Source organism: Cervus elaphus, chromosome 27 (assembly GCF_910594005.1).
Source record: "Cervus elaphus chromosome 27, mCerEla1.1, whole genome shotgun sequence".
NCBI classification, from domain to species: domain Eukaryota; kingdom Metazoa; phylum Chordata; class Mammalia; order Artiodactyla; family Cervidae; genus Cervus; species Cervus elaphus.
Window position 1 is genome coordinate 1510769 of NC_057841.1, and position 17490 is coordinate 1528258.

Genomic DNA, 17490 nt, shown 5'->3' on the forward strand with positions numbered 1-17490 from the left:
TTCCACGTGCCACAGGAATCCTGGGACTCCTATCAAGTTTCACGAGGAGTCAGGCATCGTCTCCTTTGGAGGCACTGATCTCCGCGTACCTCTGGAGATTTCAAAGGATGTGAGGCCTCCGTTCGCGATTAGGTGGGGAACTAGGTCTTTCTCTGTGGTCTCCACAGGGGATTCAGACATCCTTTCGTCTTGGGAGATGCAAGACGAGCCTGCATTCAAGTCACTGCAGGGATATCCGGCTTATTTCGACTCAGGGCATCGCGGTGTCCATTGAACTTGATGCCGCATAATCAGGGTCCCTCTCACATAGCTAGAGTTGAGAGAAGCCTCCTCTTGATGTGCTTGTGGTAAGGTGGTATTCCTCTGGAGTCGAAGCCAGGGACTAACCTCTCATCTCGAGTTGATTCTTGGTCCATGGAGCTCTTTCGTGTTGCTACAGTGACCTCAGCATTCCTCTAGCCTTGAAACAGTGTTCTTGGGGTTACTCTGGAGTGCCATCAAGGAAATCAAGGCTCCTTTCATGTGTGATGTGCAACACGGAATTGCTCTGCACGCAGTGCAGGGGAATCGAGTCTCATCTCGCGGCGAGGGGGAAGTCTCATGGTTTTTCTCGAGTGGCGGCGGGAACCTGGGGTATATTCTCGAGTTACGACGGGGATGGCCCTTCCACCCACGTGTTTGTTCAGCGACGTCAGGACTCCTGCCTAGTTGCGAGGGACAACTCGGGATTCTCCTCGAGGCTTGGCAGGGCAATTGGGACGCCTCTCCATCTGAGGCGGGAGACCAAGGGTCCCTTTCCACGTGCCACAGGAATCCTGGGACTCCTATCAAGTTTCACGAGGAGTCAGGCATCGTCTCCTTTGGAGGCACTGATCTCCGCGTACCTCTGGAGATTTCAAAGGATGTGAGGCCTCCGTTCGCGATTAGGTGGGGAACTAGGTCTTTCTCTGTGGTCTCCACAGGGGATTCAGTCATCCTTTCGTCTTGGGAGATGCAAGACGAGCCTGCATTCAAGTCACTGCAGGGATATCCGGCTTATTTCGACTCAGGGCATCGCGGTGTCCATTGAACTTGAGGCCGCATACTCAGGGTCCCTCTCACATAGCTAGAGTTGAGAGAAGCCTCCTCTTGATGTGCTTGTGGTAAGGTGGTATTCCTCTGGAGTCGAAGACAGGGACTAACCTCTCATCTCGAGTTGATTCTTGGTCCATGGAGCTCTTTCGAGTTGCTACAGTGACCTCAGCATCCCTCTAGCCTTGAAACAGTGTTCTTGGGGTTTCTCTGGAATGCCATCAAGGAATTCAAGGCTCCTTTCATGTGTGATGTGCAACACGGAATTGCTCTGTACGCAGTGCAGGGGAATCGGGCCTCATCTCGCGGCGAGGGGGAAGTCTCATGGTTTTTCTCGAGTGGCGGCGGGAACCTGGGGTATATTCTCGAGTTACGACGGGGATGGCCCTTCCACCCACGTGTTTGTTCAGCGACGTCAGGACTCCTGCCTAGTTGCGAGGGACAACTCGGGATTCTCCTCGAGGCTTGGCAGGGCAATTGGGACGCCTCTCCAGCTGAGGCGGGAGACCAAGGGTCCCTTTCCACGTGCCACAGGAATCCTGGTACTCCTATCAAGTTTCACGAGGAGTCAGGCATCGTCTCCTTTGGAGGCACTGACCTCCGCGTACCTCTGGAGTTTTCAAAGGATTTGAGGCCTCCGGTCGCGATGAGGTGGGGAACTAGGTCTTTCTCTGTGGTCTCCACAGGGGATTCAGACATCCTTTCGTCTTGGGAGATGCAAGACGAGCCTGCATTCAAGTCACTGCGGGGATATCCGGCCTTATTTCGAGTCAGGGTATCGCAGTGTCCATTCCACTTGAGGCCGCAAACTCAGGGTCCCTCTCACATACCTAGAGCTGAGAGAAGCCTCCTCTTGAGGTGCTTGTGGTAAGGTGGTATTCCTCTGGAGTCGAAGCCAGGGACTAACCTCTCATCTCGAGTTGATTTTTGGTCCACGGAGCTCTTTCGTGTTGCTACAGTGACCTCAGGATCCCTCTAGCCTTGAAACAGTGTTCTTGGGGTTTCTCTGGAGTGCCATCAAGGAAATCAAGGCTCCTTTCATGTGTGATGTGCAACACGGAATTGCTCTGCACGCAGTGCAGGGGAATCTGGCCTCATCTCGTGGCGAGGGGGAAGTCTCATGGTTTTTCTCGAGTTGCGGCGGGAACCTGAGGTATATTCTCGAGTTACGACGGGGATGGCCCTTCCACACACGTGTTTCTTCAGCGACATCAGGACTCCTGCCTAGTTGCGAGGGACAACTCGGGATTCTCCTCGAGGCTTGGCCGGGCAATTGGGACGCCTCTCCAGCTGAGGCGGGAGACCAAGGATCCCTTTCCACGTGCCACAGGAATCCTGGTACTCCTATCAAGTTTCACGAGGAGTCAGGCATCGTCTCCTTTGGAGGCACTGATCTCCGCGTACCTCTGGAGTTTTCAAAGGATGTGAGGCCTCCGGTCGCCATGAGGTGGGGAACTAGGTCTTTCTCTGTGGTCTCCACAGGGGATTCAGACATCCTTTCGTCTTGGGAGATGCAAGACGAGCGTGCATTCAAGTCACTGCAGGGATATCCGGCCTTATTTCGAGTCAGGGCATCGCGGTGTCCATTCCACTTGAGGCCGCAAACTCAGGGTCCCTCTCACATACATAGAGCTGAGAGAAGCCTCCTCTTGAGGTGCTTGTGGTAAGGTGGTATTCCTCTGGAATCGAAGCCAGGGACTAACCTGTCATCTCTAGTTGATTTTTGGTCCATGGAGCTCTTTCGTGTTGCTACAGTGACCTCAGGATCTCTCTAGCCTTGAAACAGTGTTCTTGGGGTTTCTCTGGAGTGCCATCAAGGAAATCAAGGCTCCTTTCATGTGTGATGTGCAACACGGAATTGCTCTGCACGCAGTGCAGGGGAATCGGGCCTCATATCCCGGCGAGGGGGAAGTCTCATGGTTTTTCTCGAGTTGCGGCGGGAACCTGGGGTATATTCTCGAGTTACGACGGGGATGCCCCTTCCACCCACGTGTTTGTTCAGCGACGCCAGGACTCCTGCCTAGTTGCGAGGGACAACTCGGGATTCTCCTGGAGGCTTGGCAGGGCAATTGGGACGCCTCTCCAGCTGAGGAGGAAGACCAAGGGTCCCTTTCCACGTGCCACAGGAATCCTGGGACTCCTATCAAGTTTCACGAGTAGTCAGGCATCGTCCCCTTTGGAGGTACTGATCTCCGCGTACCTCTGGAGTTTTCAAAGGATGTGAGGCCTCCGGTGGCGATGAGGTGGGGAACTAGGTCTTTCTCTGTGGTCTCCACAGGGGATTCAGACATCCTTTCGTCTTGGGGGATGCAAGACGAGCCTGCATTCACGTCACTGCATGGATATCCGGCCTTATTTCGAGTCAGGGCATCGCGGTGTCCATTCCACTTGAGGCCGCAAACTCAGGGTCCCTCTCACATACCTAGAGCTGAGAGAAGCCTCCTCTTGAGGTGCTTGTGGTAAGGTGGTATTCCTCTGGAGTCGAAGCCAGGGACTAACCTCTCATCTCGAGTTGATTTTTCGTCCACGGAGCACTTTCGTGTTGCTACAGTGACCTCAGGATCCCTCTAGCCTGGAAACAGTGTTCTTGGGGTTTCTCTGGAGTGCCATCAAGGAAATCAAGGCTCCTTTCATGTGTGATGTGCAACACGGAATTGCTCTGCACGCAGTGCAGGGGAATTGGGCCTCATCTCGGGGCGAGGGGTAAGTCTCATGGTTTTTCTCGAGTTGCGACAGGAACCTGGGGTATATTCTCGGGTTACGACGGGGATGGCCCTTCCACCCACGTGTTTGTTCAGCAAAGTCAGGACTCCTGCCGAGTTACGAGGGACAACTCGGGATTCTCCTCGAGGCTTGGCAGGGCAATTGGGACGCCTCTCCAGCTGAGGCGGGATTCCAAGGGTCCCTTTCCACATGCCACAGGAATCCTGGGACTCCTATCAAGTTTCACGAGGAGTCAGGCATCGTCTCCTTCGGAGGCACTGATCTCCGCGTACCTCTGGAGTTTTCAAATGATGTGAGGCCTCCGGTCGCGATGAGGTGGGAACTAGGTCTTTCTCTGTGTTCTCCACAGGGGATTAAGACATCCATTCGTCTTGGGAGATGCAAGACGAGCCTGCATTCAAGTCACTGCAGGGATATCCAGCCTTATTTCGAGCCAGGGCATCACAGTGTCCATTCCACTTGAGGCCGCAAACTCAGGGTCCCTCTCACATACCTAGAGCTGAGAGAAGCCTCCTCTTGAGGTGCTTGTGGTAAGGTGGTATTCCTCTGGAGTCGAAGCCAGGGACTAACCTCTCATCTCGAGTTGATTTTTGGTCCACGGAGCTCTTTCATGTTGCTACAGTGACTTCAGGATCCCTCTAGCCTAGAAAGAGTGTTCTTGGGGTTTCTCTGGAGTGCCATGAAGGAAATCAAGGCTCCTTTCATGTGTGATGTGCAACACGGAATTGCTCTGCACGCAGTGCAGGGGAATCGGGCCTCATCTCGCGGCCAGAGGGAAGTCTCATGGTTTTTCTCGAGTTACGACGGGGATGGCCCTTCCAAACACGTGTTTGTTCAGCGACGTCAGGACTCCTGCCTAGTTGCGAGGGACAACTCGGGATTCTCCTCGAGGCTTGGCAGGGCAATTGGGACGCCTCTCCAGCTGAGGCGGGAAACCAAGTGTCCCTTTCCACGTGCCACAGGAATCCTGGAACTCCTATGAAGTTTCACGAGGAGTCAGGCATCGTCTCCTTTGGAGGCACTGATCTCCGCGTACCTCTGGAATTTTCAAAGGATGTGAGGCCTCCGGGCGCCATGAGGTGGGGAACTAGGTCTTTCTCTGTGGTCTCCACAGGGGATTCAGACATCCTTTCGTATTGGGAGATGCAAGACGAGCCTGCATTCAAGTCACTGCAGGGATATCCGGCCTTATTTCGAGTCAGGGCATCGCGGTGTCCATTCCACTTGAGGCCGCAAACTCAGGGTCCCTCTCACATACCTAGAGCTGCGAGAAGCCTCCTCTTGAGGTGCTTGTGGTAAGGTGGTATTCCTCTGGAGTCGAAGCCAGGGACTAACCTCTCATCTCGAGTTGATTTTTGGTCCACGGAGCTCTTTCGTGTTGCTACAGTGAGCTCAGGATCCCACTAGCCTTGAAACAGTGTTCTTGGGGTTTCTCTGGAGTGCCATCAAGGAAATCAAGGCTCCTTTCATGTGTGATGTGCAACACGGAGTTGCTCTGCACGCAGTGCTGCGGAATCGGGCCTCATCTCGCGGCGAGGGGGAAGTCTCATGGTTTTTCTCGAGTTGCGGCGGGAACCTGGGGTATATTCTCGAGTTACGACGGGGATGGCCCTTTCACACACGTGTTTGTTCAGCGACGTCAGGACTCCTGCCTAGTTGTGAGGGACAAATCGGGATTCTCCTCGAGGCTTGGCAGGGCAATTGGGACGCCTCTCCAGCTGAGGCGGGAGACCAAGGGTCCCTATCCACGTGCCACAGGAATCCTGAGACTCCTATCAAGTTTCACGAGGAGTCAGGCATAGTCTCCTTTGGAGGCACTGATCTCCGCGTACCTCTGGAGTTTTCAAAGGATGTGAGGCCTCCGGTCGCCATGAGGTGGGGAACTAGGTGTTTCTCTGTGGTCTCCACAGGGGATTCAGACATCCTTTCGTCTTGGGGGATGCAAGACGAGCCTGCATTCACGTCACTGCATGGATATCCGGCCTTATTTCGAGTCAGGGCATCGCGGTGTCCATTCCACTTGAGGCCGCAAACTCAGGGTCCCTCTCACATACCTAGAGCTGAGAGAAGCCTCCTCTTGAGGTGCTTGTGGTAAGGTGGTATTCCTCTGGAGTCGAAGCCAGGGACTAACCTCTCATCTCGAGTTGATTTTTCGTCCACGGAGCACTTTCGTGTTGCTACAGTGACCTCAGGATCCCTCTAGCCTGGAAACAGTGTTCTTGGGGTTTCTCTGGAGTGCCATCAAGGAAATCAAGGCTCCTTTCATGTGTGATGTGCAACACGGAGTTGCTCTGCACGCAGTGCTGCGGAATCGGGCCTCATCTCGCGGCGAGGGGGAAGTCTCATGGTTTTTCTCGAGTTGCGGCGGGAACCTGGGGTATATTCTCGAGTTACGACTGGGATGGCCCTTCCACACACGTGTTTGTTCAGCGACGTCAGGACTCCTGCCTAGTTGCGAGGGACAACTCGGGATTCTCCTCGAGGCTTGGCAGGGCAATTGGCACGCCTCTCCAGCTGAGGCTGGAGACCTAGGGTCCCTTTCCATGTGCCACAGGAATCCTGGTACTCCTATCAAGTTTCACGAGGAGTCAGGCATCGTCTCCTTTGGAGACACTCATCTCCGCCTACCTCGGGAGTTGTCAAAGGATATGAGGCCTCCGTTCGCGATGAGGTGGGGAACTAGGTATTTCTCTGTGGTCTCCACAGGGGATTCAGATATCCTTTCGTCTAGGGAGATGCAAGACGAGCCTGCATTCAAGTCACTGCAGGGATATCCGGCCTTATTTCGAGTCAGGGCATAGCGGTCTACATTCCACTTGAGGCCGCAAACTCAGGGTCCCTCTCACATACCTAGAGCTGAGAGAAGCCTTCTCTTGAGGTGTTTGTGGTAAGGTGGTATTCCTCTGGAGTCGAAACCAGGGACTAACCTCTCATCTCGAGTTGATTTTTGGTCCACGGAGCTCTTTCGTGTTGCTACAGTGACCTCAGGATCCCTCTAGCCTTGAAACAGTGTTCTTGGGGTTTCTCTGGAGTGTCATCAAGGAAATCTAGGCTCCTTTCATGTGTGATGTGCAACACGGAATTGCTCTGCACGCAGTGCAGGGGAATCGGTCCTCATCTCGCGGCGAGGGGGAAGTCTCATGGTTTTTCTCTAGTTGCGGCGGGAACCTGGGGTATATTCTCGAGTTACGACGGGGATGGCCCTTCCACCCACGTGTTTGTTCAGCGACGTCAGGACTCCTGCCTAGTTGGGAGGGACAGCTCGGGATTCTCCTCCAGGCTTGGCAGGGCAATTGGGACGCCTCTCCAGCTGAGGCGGGAGACCAAGGCTCCCTTTCCACGTGCCACAGGATTCCTGGGACTCCTATCAGGTTTCACGAGGAGTCAGGCATCGTCTCCTTTGGAGGCACTGATCTCCGCGTACCTCTGGAGTTTTCAAAGGATGTGAGGCCTCCGATCGCTATGAGGTGGGGAACTAGGTCTTTCTCTGTGGTCTCCTCAGGGGATTCAGACATCCTTTCGTCTTGGGAGATGCAAGACGAGCCTGCATTCAAGTCACTGCAGGGATATCCGGCCTTATTTCGAGTCAGGGCATCGCGGTGTCCATTCCACTTGAGGCCGCAAACTCAGGGTCCCTCTCACATACCTAGAGCTGAGAGAAGCCTCCTCTTGAGGTGCTTGTGGTAAGGTGGTATTCCTCTGGAGTTGAAGCCAGGGACTAACCTCTCATCTCGAGTTGATTTTTCGTCCACGGAGCTCTTTCGTGTTGCTACAGTGACCTCAGGATCCCTCTAGCCTGGAAACAGTGTTCTTGGGGTTTCTCTGGAGTGCCATCAAGGAAATCAAGGCTCCTTTCATGTGTGATGTGCAACACGGAATTGCTCTGCACGCAGTGCAGGGGAATTGGGCCTCATCTCGGGGCGAGGGGTAAGTCTCACGGTTTTTCTCGAGTTGCGGCGGGAACCTGGGGTATATTCTCGAGTTACGACGGGGATGGCCCTTCAAGCCACGTGTTTGTTCAGCGACGTCAGGACTCCTGCCTAGTTGCGAGGGACAACTCGGGATTCTCCTCGAGGCTTGGCAGGGCAATTGGGACGCCTCTCCAGCTGAGGCGGGAGACCAAGGGTCCCTTTCCATGTGCCACAGGAATCCTGGGACTCCTATCAAGTTTCACGAGGAGTCAGGCATCGTCTCCTTTGGAGGCACTGATCTCCGCGTACCTCTGGAGTTTTCAAAGGATGTGAGGCCTCCGGTCGCGATAAGGTGGGGAACTAGATCTTTCTCTGAGGTCTCCACAGGGGATTCAGACATCCTTTCGTCCTGGGAGATGCAAGACGAGCCTGCATTCAAGTCACTGCAGGGATATCCGGCCTTATTTCGAGTCAGGGCATCGCGGTGTCCATTCCACTTGAGGCCGCAAACTCAGGGTCCCTCTCACATACCTAGAGCTGAGAAAGGCTCCTCTTGAGGTGCTTGTGGTAAGGTGGTATTCCTCTGGAGTCGAAGCCAGGGACTAACCTCTCATCTCGAGTTGATTTTTGGTCCACGGAGCTCTTTAATGTTGCTACAGTGACCTCAGGATCCCTCTAGCCTTGAAACAGTGTTCTTGGGGTTTCTCTGGAGTGCCATGAAGGAAATCAAGGCTCCTTTCATGTTTGATGTGCAACACGGAATTGCTCTGCACGAAGTGCAGGGGAATCGGGCCTCATCTCGCGGCGAGGGGGAAGTCTCATGGTTTTTCTCGAGTTGCGGCGGGAACCTGGGGTATATTCTCGAGTTACGACGGGGATGGCCCTTCCACAGACGTGTTTGTTCAGCGATGGCAGGACGCCTGCCTAGTTGCAGGGACAACTCGGGATTCTCCTCGAGGCTTGGCAGGGCAATTGGGACGCCTCTCCAGCTGAGGCGGGAGACCAAGGGTCCCTTTCCACGTGCCACAGGAATCCTGGGACTCCTATCAAGTTTCACGAGGAGTCAGGCATCGTCTCCTTTAGGTACTGATCTCTGCGTACCTCTGGAATTTGCAAAGGATGTGAGGCCTCCGGTCGCGATGAGGTGTGGAACAAGTTCTTTCTCTGTGGTATCCACAGGGGATTCAGACATCCTTTAGTCTTGGGAGATGCAAGACGAGACTGCATTCAAGTCACTGCAGGGATATCCGGCATTATTTCGAGTCAGGGCATCGCGGTGTCCATTCCACTTGAGGCCGCAAACTCAGGGTCCCTCTCACATACCTAGTGCTGAGAGAAGCCTCCTCTTCAGGTGCTTGTGGTAAGGTGTTATTCCTCTGCAGTCGAAGACAGGGACTATCCTCTCATCTCGAGTTGATTTTTGGTCCATGGAGCTCTTTCGTGTTGCTACAGTGACCTCAGGATCCCTCTAGCCTTGAAACAGTGTTCTTGGCGTTTCTCTGGAGTGCCATCAAGGAAATCAAGGCTCCTTTCATCTGTGATGTGCAACACGGAATTGCTCTGCTAGCAGTGCAGGGGAATCGGGCCTCATTTTGCGGCGAGGGGGAAGTCTCATGGTTTTTCTCGAGTTGCGGCGGGAACCTGGGGTATGTTCTCGAGTTACGACGGGGATGGCCCTTCCACCCACGTGTTTGTTCAGCGACGTCAGGACTCCTGCCTAGTTGCGAGGGAGAACTCGGAATTCTCCTGGAGGCTTGGCAGGGCAATTGGGACGCCTCTCCAGCTGAGGCGGGAGACCAAGACTCCCTTTCAACGTGCCACAGGAATCCTGGGACTCCTAAGAAGTTTCACGACGAGTCAGGCATTGTCTCCTTTGGAGGCACTGATCTCCGGGTAGCTCTGGAGTTTTCAAAGGATGTGAGGCCTCCGGTCGCGATGAGGTGGGGAACTAGGTTTTCTCTGTGGTCTCCACAGGGGATTCAGACATCCTTTCATCTTGGGAGATGCAAGACGAGCCTGCATTCAAGTCACTGCAGGGATATCTGGCCTTATTTCGAGTCAGGGCATCGCGGTGTTCATTCCACTTGAGGCCGCAAACTCAGGGTCCCTCTCACATACCTAGAGCTGAGCGAAGCCTCCTCTTGAGGTGCTTGTGGAAAGGTGGTATTCCTCTGGAGTCGAAGCCAGGGACTAACCTCTCATCACGAGTTGATTTTTGGTCCACGGAGCTCTTTCGTGTTGCTACAGTGACCTCAGGATCCCTCTAGCCTTGAAACAGTGTTCTTGGGGTTTCTCTGGAGTGCCATCAAGGAAATCAAGGCTCCTTTCATGTGTGATGTGCAACACGGAATTGCTCTGCACGCAGTGCAGGGGAATCGGGCCTCATCTCGCGGCGAGGTGGAAGTCTCATGGTTTTTTTCGAGTTGCGGCGGGAACCTGGGGTATATTCTCGAGTTACGACGGGGATGGCCCTTCCACACACTTGTTTGTTCAGCGACGGCAGAACTCCTGCCTAGTTGCGAGGGAAAACTCGGGAATCTCCTCGAGGCTTGGCAGGCCAATTGGGACGCCTCTCCAGCTGAGGCGGGAGACCAAGGATCCCTTTCCACGTGCCACAGGAATCCTGGGACTCCTATCAAGTTTCACGAGGAGTCAGGCATCGTCTCCTTTGGAGGCACTGATCTCCGCGTACCTCTGGAATTTTCAAAGGATGTGAGGCCTCCGTTCGCGATGAAGTGGGGAACTAGGTCTTTCTCTGTGGTCTCCACAGGGGATTCAGACATCCTTTCGTCTTGGGAGATGCAAGACGAGCCTGCATTCAAGTCACTGCAGGGATATCCAGCCTTATTTCGAGTCAGGGCATCGCGGTGTCCATTCCACTTGAGGCCGCAAACTCAGGGTCCCTCTCACATAGCTAGAGGTGAGAGAAGCCTCCTCTTGAGGTGCTTGTGGTAAGGTGGTATTCCTCTAGAGTCGAAGCCAGGGACTAACCTGTCATCTCGAGTTGATTTTTGGTCCACGGAGCTCTTTCGTGTTGCTACAGTGACCTCAGCATCTGTCTAGCCTTGAAACAGTGTTCTTGGGGTTTCTCTGGAGTGCCATCAAGGAAATCAAGGCTCCTTTCATGTGTGATGTGCAACACGGAATTGCTCTGCATGCAGTGCAGGGGAATCAGGCCTCATCTCGCGGCGAGGGGGAAGTCTCATGGTTTTTCTCGAGTTGCGGCGGGAACCTGGGGTATATTCTCGAGTTACGACGGGGATGGCCCTTCCACACACGTGTTTGTTCACCGACGTCAGGACTCCTGCCTAGTTGCGAGGCACTATTCGGGATTCTCCTCGAGGCTTGGCAGGGCAATTGGGACGCCTCTCCAGCTGAGGCGGGAGACCAAGGGTCCCTTTCCACGTGCCACAGGAATCCTGGGACACCTATCAAGTTTCACGAGGAGTCAGGCATCGTCTCCTTTGGAGGCACTGATCTCCGCGTACCTCTGAAGTTTTCAAAGGATGAGAGGCCTCCGGTCGCGATGAGGTGGGGAACTAGGTCTTTCTCTGTGGTCTCCACAGGGGATTCAGACATCCTTTCGTCTTGGGAGATGCAAGACGAGCCTGCATTCAAGTCACTGCAGGGATATCCGGCTTTATTTCGCGTCAGGGCATCGCGGTGTCCATTCCACTTGAGGCCGCAAACTCAGGGTCCCTCTCATACCTAGAGCTGAGAGAAGCCTCCTCTTGAGGTGCTTGTGGTAAAGTGGTATTCCTCTGGAGTCGAAGCCAGGGACTAACCTCTCATCTCGAGTTGATTTTTGGTCCACGGAGCTCTTTCCTGCTGCTACAGTGACCTCAGGATCCCTCTAGCCTTGAAACAGTGTTCTTGGGGGTTCTCTGGAGTGCCATCAAGGAAATCAAGGCTCCTTTCATGTTTGATGTGCAACACGGAATTGCTCTGCACGCAGTGCAGGGGAATCGGGCCTCATCTCGCGGCGAGGGGGAAGTCTCATGGTTTTTCTCGAGTTGCGGCGGGAACCTGGGGTATATTCTCGAGTTACGACGGGGATGGCCCTTCCACCCACGTGTTTGTTCAGCGACGTCAGGACTCCTGCCTAGTAGCGAGGGACAACTCGGGATTCTCCTCGAGGCTTGGCAGGGCAATTGGGACGCCTCTCCAGCTGAGGCGGGAGACCAAGGGTCCCTTTCCACGTGCCACACGAATCCTGGGACTCCTATCAAGTTTCACGAGGAGTCAGGCATCGTCTCCTTTGGAGCCACTGATCTCCGCGTACCTCTGGAGTTTTCAAAATATGTGAGGCCTCCAGTCGCGATGAGGTGGGGAACTAGGTCTTTCTCTGTGGTCTCCACAGGGGATTCAGACATCCTTTCGTCTTGGGAGATGCAAGACGAGCCTGCATTCAAGTCACTGCAGGGATATCCGGCCTTATTTCGTGTCAGGGCATCGCGGTGTCCATTCCACTTGAGGCCGCAAACTCAGGGTCCCTCTCACATACCTAGAGCTGAGCGAAGCCTCCTCTTGAGGTGCTTGTGGAAAGGTGGTATTCCTCTGGAGTCGAAGCCAGGGACTAACCTCTCATCACGAGTTGATTTTTGGTCCACGGAGCTCTTTCGTGTTTCTAGAGTGACCTCAGGATCCCTCTAGCCTTGAAACAGTGTTCTTGGGGTTTCTCTGGAGTGCCATCAAGGAAATCAAGGCTCCTTTCATGTGTGATGTGCAACACGGAATTGCTCTGCACGCAGTGCAGGGGAATCGGGCCTCATCTCGCGGCGAGGTGGAAGTCTCATGGTTTTTTTCGAGTTGCGGCGGGAACCTGGGGTATATTCTCGAGTTACGACGGGGATGGCCCTTCCACACACTTGTTTGTTCAGCGACGGCAGAACTCCTGCCTAGTTGCGAGGGAAAACTCGGGAATCTCCTCGAGGCTTGGCAGGCCAATTGGGATGCCTCTCCAGCTGAGGCGGGAGACAAGGATCCCTTTCCACGTGCCACAGGAATCCTGGGACTCCTATCAAGTTTCACGAGGAGTCAGGCATCGTCTCCTTTGGAGGTATTGATCTCTGCGTACCTCTGCAATTGCAAAGGATGTGAGGCCTCCGGTCGCGATGAGGTGGGGAACAAGGTCTTTCTCTGTGGTCTCCACAGGGGATTCAGACATCCTTTAGTCTTGGGAGATGCAAGACGAGCCTGCATTCAAGTCACTTCATGGATATCCGGCCTTATTTCCAGTCAGTGCATCGCGGTGTCCATTCCACTTGAGGCCGCAAACTCAGGGTCCCTCTCACATACCTAGAGCTGAGAGAAGCCTCCTCTTGAGGTGGTTGTGGTAAGGTGGTATTCCTCTGGATTCGAAGCCAGGGACTAACCTCTCATCTCGAGTTGATTTTTGGTCCACGGAGCTCTTTCGTGTGGCTACAGTGACCTCAGGATCCCTCTAGCCTTGAAACAGTTTTCTTGGGGTTTCTCTGGAGTGCCATCAAGGAAATCAAGGCTCCTTTCATGTGTGATGTGCAACACGGAATTGCTGTGCACACAGTGTAGGGGAATCGGGCCTCATCTCGCGGCGAAGGGGAAGTGTCATGGTTTATCTCGAGTTGCGGCGGGACCCTGGGGTATATTCTCTAGTTACAACGGAGATAGCCCTTCCACCCACGTGTTTGTTCAGCGACGTCAGGACTCCTGCCTAGTTGCGAGGGACAACTCGGGATTCTCCTCGAGGCTTGGCAGGGCAATTGGGACGCCTCTCCATCTGAGGCGGGAGACCAAGGGTCCCTTTCCACGTGCCACAGGAATCCTGGGACTCCTATCAAGTTTCACGAGGAGTCAGGCATCGTCTCCTTTGGAGGTACTGATCTCTGCGTACCTCTGGAGTTTTCAAAGGATGTGAGGCCTCCGGTCGCGATGAGGTGGGGAACTAGGTCTTTCTCTGTGGTGTCCATAGGGCATTCAGATCTCCTTTCGTCTTGGGAGATGCAAGACGAGCCTGCATTCAAGTCACTGCAGGGATATCCAGCCTTATTTCGAGTCAGGGCATCGCGGTGTCCATTCCACTTGAGGCCGCAAACTCAGGGTCCCTCTCACATAGCTAGAGGTGAGAGAAGCCTCCTCTTGAGGTGCTTGTGGTAAAGTGGTATTCCTCTGGAGTCGAAGCCAGGGACTAACCTCTCATCTCGAGTTGATTTTTGGTCCACGGAGCTCTTTAATGTTGCTACAATGACCTCAGGATCCCTCTAGCCTTGAAACAGTGTTCTTGGGGTTTCTCTGGAGTGCCATGAAGGAAATCAAGGCTCCTTTCATGTTTCATGTGCAACACGGAATTGCTCTGCACGAAGTGCAGGGGAATCGGGCCTCATCTCGCGGCGAGGGGGAAGTCTCATGGTTTTTCTCGAGTTGCGGCGGGAACCTGGGGTATATTCTCGAGTTACGACGGGGATGGCCCTTCCACAGACGTGTTTGTTCAGCGATGGTAGGACGCCTGCCTAGTTGCAGGGACAACTCGGGATTCTCCTCGAGGGTTGGCAGGGCAATTGGGACGCCTCTCCAGCTGAGGCGGGAGACCAAGGGTCCCTTTCCACGTGCCACAGGAATCCTGGGACTCCTATCAAGTTTCACGAGGAGTCAGGCATCGTCTCCTTTGGAGGCACTGATCTCCGCGTACCTCTGAAGTTTTCAAAGGATGAGAGGCCTCAGGTCGCGATGAGGTGGGGAACTAGGTCTTTCTCTGTGGTCTCCACAGGGGATTCAGACATCCTTTCGTCTTCGGAGATGCAAGACGAGCCTGCATTCAAGTCACTGCAGGGATATCCGGCTTTATTTCGCGTCAGGGCATCGCGGTGTCCATTCCACTTGAGGCCGCAAACTCAGGGTCCCTCTCATACCTAGAGCTGAGAGAAGCCTCCTCTTGAGGTGCTTGTGGTAAAGTGGTATTCCTCTGGAGTCGAAGCCAGGGACTAACCTCTCATCTCGAGTTGATTTTTGGTCCACGGAGCTCTTTCCTGCTGCTACAGTGACCTCAGGATCCCTCTAGCCTTGAAACAGTGTTCTTGGGGTTTCTCTGGAGTGCCATCAAGGAAATCAAGGCTCCTTTCATGTTTGATGTGCAACACGGAATTGCTCTGCACGCAGTGCAGGGGAATCGGGCCTCATCTCGCGGCGAGGGGGAAGTCTCATGGTTTTTCTCGAGTTGCGGCGGGAACCTGGGGTATATTCTCGAGTTACGACGGGGATGGCCCTTCCACCCACGTGTTTGTTCAGCGACGTCAGGACTCCTGCCTAGTAGCGAGGGACAACTCGGGATTCTCCTCGAGGCTTGGCAGGGCAATTGGGACGCCTCTCCAGCTGAGGCGGGAGACCAAGGGTCCCTTTCCAAGTGCCACACGAATCCTGGGACTCCTATCAAGTTTCACGAGAAGTCAGGCATCGTCTCCTTTGGAGGTACTGATCTCTGCGTACCTCTGGAGTTTTCAAAGGATGTGAGGCCTCCGGTCGCGATGAGGTGGGGAACTAGGTCTTTCTCTGTGGTGTCCATAGGGCATTCAGATATCCTTTCGTCTTGGGAGATGCAAGACGAGCCTGCATTCAAGTCACTGCAGGGATATCCGGCTTTATTTCGCGTCAGGGCATCGCGGTGTCCATTCCACTTGAGGCCGCAAACTCAGGGTCCCTCTCATACCTAGAGCTGAGAGAAGCCTCCTCTTGAGGTGCTTGTGGTAAGGTGTTATTCCTCTGCAGTCGAAGACAGGGACTATCCTCTCATCTCGAGTTGATTTTTGGTCCATGGAGCTCTTTCGTGTTGCTACAGTGACCTCAGGATCCCTCTAGCCTTGAAACAGTGTTCTTGGCGTTTCTCTGGAGTGCCATCAAGGAAATCAAGGCTCCTTTCATCTGTGATGTGCAACACGGAATTGCTCTGCTAGCAGTGCAGGGGAATCGGGCCTCATTTTGCGGCGAGGGGGAAGTCTCATGGTTTTTCTCGAGTTGCGGCGGGAACCTGGGGTATGTTCTCGAGTTACGACGGGGATGGCCCTTCCACCCACGTGTTTGTTCAGCGACGTCAGGACTCCTGCCTAGTTGCGAGGGAGAACTCGGAATTCTCCTGGAGGCTTGGCAGGGCAATTGGGACGCCTCTCCAGCTGAGGCGGGAGACCAAGACTCCCTTTCAACGTGCCACAGGAATCCTGGGACTCCTAAGAAGTTTCACGACGAGTCAGGCATTGTCTCCTTTGGAGGCACTGATCTCCGGGTAGCTCTGGAGTTTTCAAAGGATGTGAGGCCTCCGGTCGCGATGAGGTGGGGAACTAGGTTTTCTCTGTGGTCTCCACAGGGGATTCAGACATCCTTTCATCTTGGGAGATGCAAGACGAGCCTGCATTCAAGTCACTGCAGGGATATCTGGCCTTATTTCGAGTCAGGGCATCGGCGGTGTTCATTCCACTTGAGGCCGCAAACTCAGGGTCCCTCTCACATACCTAGAGCTGAGCGAAGCCTCCTCTTGAGGTGCTTGTGGAAAGGTGGTATTCCTCTGGAGTCGAAGCCAGGGACTAACCTCTCATCACGAGTTGATTTTTGGTCCACGGAGCTCTTTCGTGTTGCTACAGTGACCTCAGGATCCCTCTAGCCTTGAAACAGTGTTCTTGGGGTTTCTCTGGAGTGCCATCAAGGAAATCAAGGCTCCTTTCATGTGTGATGTGCAACACGGAATTGCTCTGCACGCAGTGCAGGGGAATCGGGCCTCATCTCGCGGCGAGGTGGAAGTCTCATGGTTTTTTTCGAGTTGCGGCGGGAACCTGGGGTATATTCTCGAGTTACGACGGGGATGGCCCTTCCACACACTTGTTTGTTCAGCGACGGCAGAACTCCTGCCTAGTTGCGAGGGAAAACTCGGGAATCTCCTCGAGGCTTGGCAGGCCAATTGGGACGCCTCTCCAGCTGAGGCGGGAGACCAAGGATCCCTTTCCACGTGCCACAGGAATCCTGGGACTCCTATCAAGTTTTCACGAGGAGTCAGGCACGTCTCCTTTGGAGGCACTGATCTCCGCGTACCTCTGGAATTTTCAAAGGATGTGAGGCCTCCGTTCGCGATGAAGTGGGGAACTAGGTCTTTCTCTGTGGTCTCCACAGGGGATTCAGACATCCTTTCGTCTTGGGAGATGCAAGACGAGCCTGCATTCAAGTCACTGCAGGGATATCCAGCCTTATTTCGAGTCAGGGCATCGCGGTGTCCATTCCACTTGAGGCCGCAAACTCAGGGTCCCTCTCACATAGCTAGAGGTGAGAGAAGCCTCCTCTTGAGGTGCTTGTGGTAAGGTGGTATTCCTCTAGAGTCGAAGCCAGGGACTAACCTGTCATCTCGAGTTGATTTTTGGTCCACGAGCTCTTTCGTGTTGCTACAGTGACCTCAGGCATCTGTCTAGCCTTGAAACAGTGTTCTTGGGGTTTCTCTGGAGTGCCATCAAGGAAATCAAGGCTCCTTTCATGTGTGATGTGCAACACGGAATTGCTCTGCATGCAGTGCAGGGGAATCAGGCCTCATCTCGCGGCGAGGGGGAAGTCTCATGGTTTTTCTCGAGTTGCGGCGGGAACCTGGGGTATATTCTCGAGTTACGACGGGGATGGCCCTTCCACACACGTGTTTGTTCACCGACGTCAGGACTCCTGCCTAGTTGCGAGGCACCTATTCGGGATTCTCCTCGAGGCTTGGCAGGGCAATTGGGACGCCTCTCCAGCTGAGGCGGGGAGACCAAGGGTCCCTTTCCACGTGCCACAGGAATCCTGG